Source organism: Vigna radiata, chromosome 10 (assembly GCF_000741045.1).
Source record: "Vigna radiata var. radiata cultivar VC1973A chromosome 10, Vradiata_ver6, whole genome shotgun sequence".
Taxonomy (NCBI): Eukaryota; Viridiplantae; Streptophyta; class Magnoliopsida; order Fabales; family Fabaceae; genus Vigna; species Vigna radiata.
The window spans coordinates 15,522,177-15,531,487 of NC_028360.1; positions in this window are offsets into that span (position 1 = coordinate 15,522,177).

A 9,311-nucleotide genomic window follows, 5' to 3' on the forward strand; every position below is an offset into this window, starting at 1 on the left:
TGTAATATTCAAATAAATTTAGGTTCTGTTTACTTTTAAGAAATATTTTATACGTTTTAATTACTATAAAAACCCTACATCATTTTTTATTTCTTATTTATTAAAAAAAAATGATAAAATGGTACTTTCATATTTTCAAGTATATGTTGTTACCTCTCAAACATTTTCTCCTGCCTATTATTTGATTAGTTAGTTCTGACAAATTTCTATGGGCCTCCAATTGTGGAATAGGCCGTAAGTGGGCCACTCACGCAGAGTTTTCACCGTGACAGGAGGCCCCATGGGTAGCGGTTGCATATGGCAGGAGTGGGCCCGGGGCCCAGTTCTGCTTAGAGTTGGGACCCACTGAAGCAGGAACCAAGCATCCTATGCTGTATTTTTAATCCCATCCTCCACACTTGTCATTCATTTCATGATGTCATTGATCTCATCATCATATCATACACATCCAATTTTTTTTGTTGCACACCGTATATATCCTTTCCACGCACAAAAAATAATTATATTGAATCAGAAAACATAACGAGAAATAAAGTTATTTTTTAAGTATTAAAATAAAAGTATATATAATAATTATTGTGGTATTCAAAGTCTAAATTCTACGTTAAGTAGAATTGAAAAAACTAAATAAAAAATATAAAATAATAAAATTTAATAAGGGATTGTTTGAAAATAGAAATATTATCAATTTTTTATGCAAAAATAATGAAATTTGTATTTATTTATATATATTTTAAATTTATCTTATTTTTAATAGATGTATAACTTTCAACATTAAGAATTCAAACTAATTAATGAAAAATGTTATCAGCTCTTTTTTGTTTTTTTAACATAACAACATATTAAGATTTGAATTTAAAAATGTATTACATTAAATATATTTATGAGAGTTAATGATCATCTATAAGTAGTTAATAAGTATATTAATAAATATCAATAGATGAGATTGTCTTATGTATCCTAATAAAATGAAAATCTTTTTGAAAAAGATATTCAACTTTGAAAAAGATTTTTTTAACTCTCGTACCAATTTAACTGAAATTAAAAATATTGTTTAAAGTATAAAATTACGTGTGACTTGATCCATGTATTTTGTTTTTGAAGTAATTAGTTTACAGATTTGGATTTCTGAGTTTAGAAGATTTTGGGTGTGTAGTTTGATTACATTACAGAGGCAGTCGGGCGTAGTAGTGTGAATGGGGTAATTTATGAGGTAGTAAATTTGGGTTTGGCGGCTCATAATGGATTGGTTCAGTTTATTAAAATAATCCCATATGTTAGGAAACCTCATTTGTTTGTTAGCAAAATCGCATGAAGAAAATTGCAAGTGGAATGACACAAGGTAGAACAGTCCCAAAGGCTTGACCCACAACTATGTCATGTTCATAAACAAAGACAGCCAAGAAAGTGCCACGAATCGATGTTTGTTTATTTGTGTCAGCCATTATGATGATGCATACTTGCAGAGGATTCCCTTGCATGCTCCTAAACCATACTGTTATTCTCTTTCTAATCAATATATATTATTTCATTTTGTTATTACTACATATATAAAGTACCATTTAAAGATATGGACTTATATTGATCTGCGCAATCAGAATCAGAATCAGAATCTCACCTGTTGTATTAGGCGCCATCCTTACTTACGTAATAAACAAGGAGAATTAAAAATATGCAACAGAGACTATAGTTTTCCATCTGAAACCATGCTTTTCAGATGAGTTGGTATTCTTGTTTCTGACAGTCTGACAAGGTCAAATTTCATGTACCTTGACTTTTTTTTAGTACCAAACTAGCTTTATATTGCATATTTTAGGGATCAATTGGATACCCTGCATCACCATAATGAAAATTATTGTACTAAGGTGAAAGAGAAAAAGAGTCCCCTGTGTGGTTTCGTTAACAGTATCATTCTAGCATTGCTGTTGTATATTATATGGAGTTTATCAGAAGAAAAAAAGGACAGTGTCATCTTGAAGATTAAAAATACTCGGATTCATACTAGTGTTTAGTCCCAAACGTGGATGTAGATGGATTAGACTTCTCTGAAATTGAACGGTGGGAAATGAGAGATGGGTAGCTATTGGATCAAAGTGTTTTTGGCTTGGACTTGATTGATGACTCAAGTGGATCGTGCGAGTGGTGGTGGTGGTAGAGTACTTGCCAAGGTATTTTCATGTTAAATCAGTAAAAAAACACTCTTGAATAATATAATAGTAATCAAAGTATTCCAATGATGTTTCATTTCGAGTACATATAAGTGTCTGATTTAGTACTTGTTATTCGTTTTAGTTAACTTCACACGAATCTTGAACTTACTAATAATGCAGAGTGGGCTGAGATTAGGCTCGATTGTTGCATCAAATCTATCTTCACACGTTTCCCAACGTCACTCTTATCATCATCCTCGAGTAGAATGCATAAGACTAATTGAAGTCAGAAATCCCAGTTTTGAATTGAAATTGTTAGTCTTAAAATTTACAAAATCTACATCTCATATTAAACACAACAAATCATAACTCATGTTGATTTTGTTCCTTCTGACGTTTCTATATCAATGTTTATAGACTCAGAAAAAGACCGAAGAACCTCTGTTTTGGAAACAGGGAATCCATATGATGTCTTTCTCATGCCTCTAGCAACTTGGAGAATCCACTCTTTCAATTATTCTTGGATTCCAGATTCTGAAAACTTAAATTTGGATCTATGTATCCAATAACCCATCTAAGATTCCTGAGGTAACATGAATCCCATGCTTTTGATATCAGTATACAATAAATAAAAAAATAAAAAAAAATAAATCTTTTATCTTCTTCATGGGCCATCTTCTTTCTCATAACATGGCAAGATGAGTCCCTGTCATTGGAGTCCACCACAGCAACTGTATGCTAATTCTGTGAACAAAATTTAGTGGCAACAGTTGCCTATGCAGGTGGTTCTATCATAATTGTATTAGGGCTAGCTAGATAAATGTCCGAAGATCGAAAATCACAGCCACCCTCTCTTTTGAATTGTTATTTTCAGATGAAATTGGGACAACCACCACTGTCATGTGCCCATCCCACCACAATTGGATCCATACTTCCATGAAAACCTTTCTCTGTATCTCAATTCTAAAACATATACAAATAAGCTTTCACTGCAAAAAGCTATCGATCCATTTCCAAGTTCAAATCTTTTAGAATGATGTGTTTATTGGTTTGTTCTTCTGATAACTGCTATAATTTATGACATACCATTACAATATTATGCAGACAGATTGATTTGTCTCGTTGATGAGAATTGAAAAAGATATGAATTCAGCATGGGTCCATTAACAAATTCCAATTGGTTAGTGTGACACATCAATGATAGCTGATAGCTACACCATTCTTCAGTACTCTAATTAATTAAAAATAAAGTGAAGAGCTATTGATCAATTATATACACAGCAACAAAATCACTTCAGATCCACTGTTTCAGCTACTCTAGACAGATTCTCTTTTCCATTCATTATTTATTGAATGTTGTAACATCTGTTCAACCTTACCGTGCTCGTGCAGGTTGAAAAGAAGAAAGAATTTTATATATTTATTTAATATTTAATTAGGTGTTGTTCATTAGTCTTCTAAAAATACTAATTAAATAATCAAACACAATTTTTTTAAATAAAAATAAACAGTTTGTATATTTGTTAATTGATCGTATAACACTTTAAAAAAACCACATCTTGTTAGAAAATTCTAAGGTACATAATATTGTATTCCTTTAAAAAATGTATTCCCTACTTTAAATGATATTACCGATATTTAAATCTTTAACCACTTAATTAACGTATATAAATCACTATCGTTTGTTTGAAAAAATATTCTATATTGAAGATATGGCACAGTTCTCATGAAACTCTCGAGATAGGTAGAGATATCTATATCTCTAACATTTTTCTTTCTTCAAAAGCAATAATCTCTAACTCACCACTTCATTGATTGATTAAGATGACGCAGAAACAGCCAAAAACTACAGCTACTTCAAAATCTTGTCTTATACCTATTAAGGTTGTAAATGGGGTGAGTAAAATTCTGTATTTAAGGATGTAATATAAAAAAAAAAATTGTCATTATAACTTAATTATTTTGTTAAAACTCGATTTGTAAGACTAAAATTATCTTTATTTATATATTATATATTAATTTAATTTTTATAAAACATTAAATCTGTAAAAGAAAAAATATTTATTTATACATATTTAATAAAAAATATACTTTTGTGGATCCAATCCTTGAATAAAGGAATAAAAAAGAAGTGGCAGGTATTAAATTTGCACATGCAAACGTGTGTGAGGCACAGTACGAAGGGACCCAGATATGCATGAGCGACGTTGGCAGTTTCAACATTCATGGTAGAGTAATATTTATAACCCTTTATAAAATTTATTAACATTTATGGTCTTGGTACGATATCACTTTCAATAATAGTGTATAATTATTACAATTTTTACATATTCAAAGATCAAATAAGAAAATCTCGTTCTTTTAGAAACTAAATTACTATTAATTTATATATTTTCAATGAATAAAAATACTTCTTCATCTTACCAAAAATGGAAATTCTTGTTCAAATAATACCATCTATACAAGATTTTTTGAAACACAAATCAAATAATAAAGTTTAAGATTTTTTAATACAATAAATATAAATGATTATGAAATAAATATTATTAAAAAATACTAATTATGTAAACTTAACATGGATCATAAACCATATTTTTATTAGAACAATATTTACTTCAAATATAAAATAAGAATATAGTTAATAATATAATAATAATTAATATATTATTATAAATAATATGTTAAGATTGATTATGAGATATAAATTTAGGTTATTAGAACAGGAAATTTAACAAATCTTATTAAATTGATTTTGTAATATATATAAGAACGCTTCATATTTTCTTCTTTTTGTTTTTTCACATAATTTATTTTCAATTTTTAAGATTTCGCAACACTTATTTTTTCCGTCAGTTCAGTTTGACGTGATAATATTGATGATTGACGTGGCAATAGGTATTACGAACTGTAATTAGAAGGAAAATGGTGAAACTTATGAAATATTGAAATTAAAATTTTAGAAATATGACAAAAAGTAAATTGAAGATGATATTTGAATATCCAGTGTGTTTGATACATCGTTAAAAAAAAATGTTTTTTTGGATACTCATAGATAGTTGAAATAATATATTATAATCAACATTTTTTTTGTTGATAAATTTTGCCAAGAACGATTATAAAATAAAAAGTGTATTCAATTGAGATTTTTGCAGTATTTGATTAAAATCTATAAACACTAAAACAAAATAGACATTTTTAGAACGTAAGAAAATTGTGTATTCAATTAAAATTTAAAGAGTTAAAAAAAATATTTTGTACTTAAAATTATAAATTTTTATTCATGTTACTTTATTAATTTTAATTTTATATGTTTTATGAGATTTTTATTTGCTTGTGTAAATACCATTTCAATAAAACAATCACACTTTAAAATGTTAGACTTTCATGTTTTTATTCGAATTTTATCAATTGGAACATTGTGTAGAGTCTCTTTTCTAATTTTAAACTCTTCCATTCCAGTATTATTTTCTTTTATATTATTTGTTATTTTTTTCTAACCAGATTTTGGGTTATACTATTATTATATGTTAGATGTATAAAAAGATTATTTTTCTTTCATTTTTTAAAATTTTATCTTTATGCAGTTTTAATCTTTGCTTTTATGAAGCTTTAAATGATTTTTAACCATTCATGACCATCAAGCTAAAAATATAGTTATTAGGAATTTTATAGAAAATAATAAATAAGAAGGAAACACTAATATAGTGATATTTATTTTTGGATAAATTATTAATAGAGTGTTTAAATAAATTCTACTGTTTTAATTCTAATAATAACAACAACAATAATTATAACCGTTAAAATAGTGAAAAACTACGCGACTTGTATCTTTTGAATTTTAATATCATTTTAAATACTACAAGCTTACATTAATATATATTCAACTATTTTATAGCTTAAAAATTACATTAATAAAATCTGTTAAAATGAATATTATGTATATATCATTAAAAACTATTGTGGATTTTTGTTATATCTCCATATGTATTAATAAATAGTCTTATATGCAATGAGAAAAAATTATATAAAATAAAAAAAATTAATGAAATTATTTTGAATTCTTTCACAGGTATAATTGTCTGGATTTGTATATTAAAAGGTAAAAAACAGTCAATTTAATCATTCTTATTATTTTGTTGATACGAATCTCCATATTTATAATTATCAGTTGACTAAAATTATAATTTTGAACTTATTAGTCAAATTCAAGAACAAAATAAAAATTACTATAATGTAGGAATATCTATTATTGATTTAGATATGTGGAATAATTCTACATAAAAAGTAAACTAAACTCATTTAGTTAATTTACTATGCTGTTTTACAGATTTTTATATGTTATTAATTTATTATCTTTCTCATTAGCTAAAGATAGAAATGGATCTATCATTGATTGTAAATTGCATAAACGACACACTTCACCAAAGCAATTATACTTATGTGGTCCATGTATATGATAAAACTTATTCCAGAATTAAAGGTAACCCAACAAGCAGATAATTAAATTGTTTAATAATTTCAATATAATTTAGTATCATGTTGTTTGTCCATCCCTAAGATAGTACTATTTTTTTAATATTGTTTTAAAAAGTAGGATAATAAGAATTTCTTTTTCACAATAAAACAAGGTCAAAACATAGGTTATTAATGTTTTTCTTTTTGTTAAAAGTGTATAAAATTATTTAAGTTTTTTGAATACATAAAATTCATTTAAATCTTATGATTTCTTATTTTATAAATCCGTTAAAAGCTAATTTACCAAGATTCTAAATAGTAAAACATTTGAAAGTATTATTTCATCATTACAATATACTTTTAAATATGTAAGATTTTATCTGTGGAAGAGTGTTTTTCAAACTCTAAATTTACAGTGAAACATCTCATTTATTGATAAAAACGAGTTTATTGTCATTTAAAAAGACAAACTAAGGAAAAATTGAGTTGACAACATGAAGTTGAAAATTATAATGATTGCCTAAGACACTTGCATTACAACTTGTACTTTTAAGTTTTATATATTATAAATAGAACTCATTTACACGTCTAAAAATGCTAATGGTAACTTTTCAATAAAAAAGTATCTGATTTATTTAAACTAATCACAAATTCATTCTCATTTTAATTTCTCTTCCTTTCATTGTTTTGAAAAGACTGAAAAACGAAAGGACTATTTCTAATGATACTTTCAAGATCATATATTTTGATAATAAAATCAAGACGTAAATATCTCAAAATTACATAATTTTGGGAATTATAGATTTAATTATATTTCCAGTTAAAGAATTTTTATTTGAATTCGATTTTAAGTAAAACAAGATGACTTGAATTTTTTTCTTTAATTTAGAAAAAATATTTTAGTTTCTAAATATTTGAAAGATTAAAATATTTATTTTCTCAAATCTTAGTTCATAAAACAGCATATTTAAGCAAAACTGTAATTTTTTATACCTAAAAGATATTTTTTTTCAAATTAATTTTTTTACCTAAAACATAAATAAAGTATTATTATTATTATTATTATTATCATAATATAATATTAAAAAAAATACATTTTTATAAGCATCTAAAAACTTATACTTTTTGTGTTTTTTGTACAGCATTACAGTGGGAAGTCCCACTTGATTAGGTAGCAGTTATTGATGATGAAAGCAAAGACTTTTGGTGGATGTGGAGGTTTGTGGGAAGTGCTTTTGTGGATAAAATAGAGAAACACTATTACTTATATCTGTTTCTCCTTATTTAGAGAGTGAATGATTTGCTTGGCATCTTTTTGGTTATAAATCAAAAGGTCCCCATAACACATCAAATCAATCTTTTAATTCCTTATTTATTGTGGCAAGCTCCTCCTTTAGTTAAACATGTACTAAACAATCACTAATTATTTTCTCATCTTAATCATTTTTTATACTAGGACACTAAGTGTGGTTGTGCTTATCCCTACCTAATGTTTCTTTATGCAATACTTTTTAAGTTTAATTTATTCGTTTACATATATTTATATATTTTAAATTGTTTTTTTTAATCAATATAAAATTTCTGATATTTTTATTAGTTTAAAAGTTTGTAATTTATCAGATAATAAAAACACAAACTCTTAATATTTTGATTTAAGTAAATTCAAAATCTATTTAATGATGTTAAGCGTGCAATTAGGAGAGAATATAGTGTAACGTCAACTTTAAAAATGATAAAGAACCTTTAAAAACACAGAGACAAACACTTAAATGTTGTTGTTTTAACTGGATGAAACTGGTAAATAATAAAACTAGAAATGTTATATTAAATATAGCAAAAGTGTATATATTCTAAAAAAGCGAAACGTTGAATATATTTTGTAGCATTTGTTAAGTAAAAATTCACTCGTAAAAGAGGATAAGAACAACATTTAAGTGATTTCATTTATCTCTGTTAAAACAGTTGTGTTGTGTTTTGAAGGTACTTGAAACTTGAAAGTTGTCATGTCAAGTGTAAAGATTAAAGCAAGCATTAATTGATGTCCCCATGCACATTTTCATACTATATCCTGTCTTTACTTTTAGCTGCTTATTATTATTATTTTTCCGTGGTTGATATTAAGCACAATTATTTAAGCTCGCGAAAATAAATTTCCTGTGACTGCATTTCAAAAACAATCGCAGGAGTACAATTAGAATCCCTTCAACAAGGAAGTGAGTAGAAGTTGTGTGGTCCAGAAGGAGAAGTTTAAATAGTAATTTAGGAGTGTTAATAGAAAAAAGCTCATTATGAAAAAATTATTCAAGTAGAAGCCCAACCATGACCCATATTATAGGGAGCTAGGGAAGGCCCGGTTAGAATGGATCACGACTATACGAAGTGGGTGTTGTTCCCTACACCTCCCCAAGTGGAACTTGTACTTTTCCATTAATTTAATTTATTTCAAAAATATTTTACACCTCTCCATTATTTTCTTTATTCCAAAAATACCCTACACATCCCCCACTATTAACAATTTTTCTCTTTCTCTCTCTACATTAATGAAGCATTCACGTGGTTCAGATTTGAATTTGTAACATACTACCAAATATAAAATTCTGAGAAAACTTAAATATTAGTACTTCTACCATTTCCATTTTATAAAATTAAAAGTTAGATGCAAATACAAAATAATAAACATAATAATATTAATAGTAAATAATGATA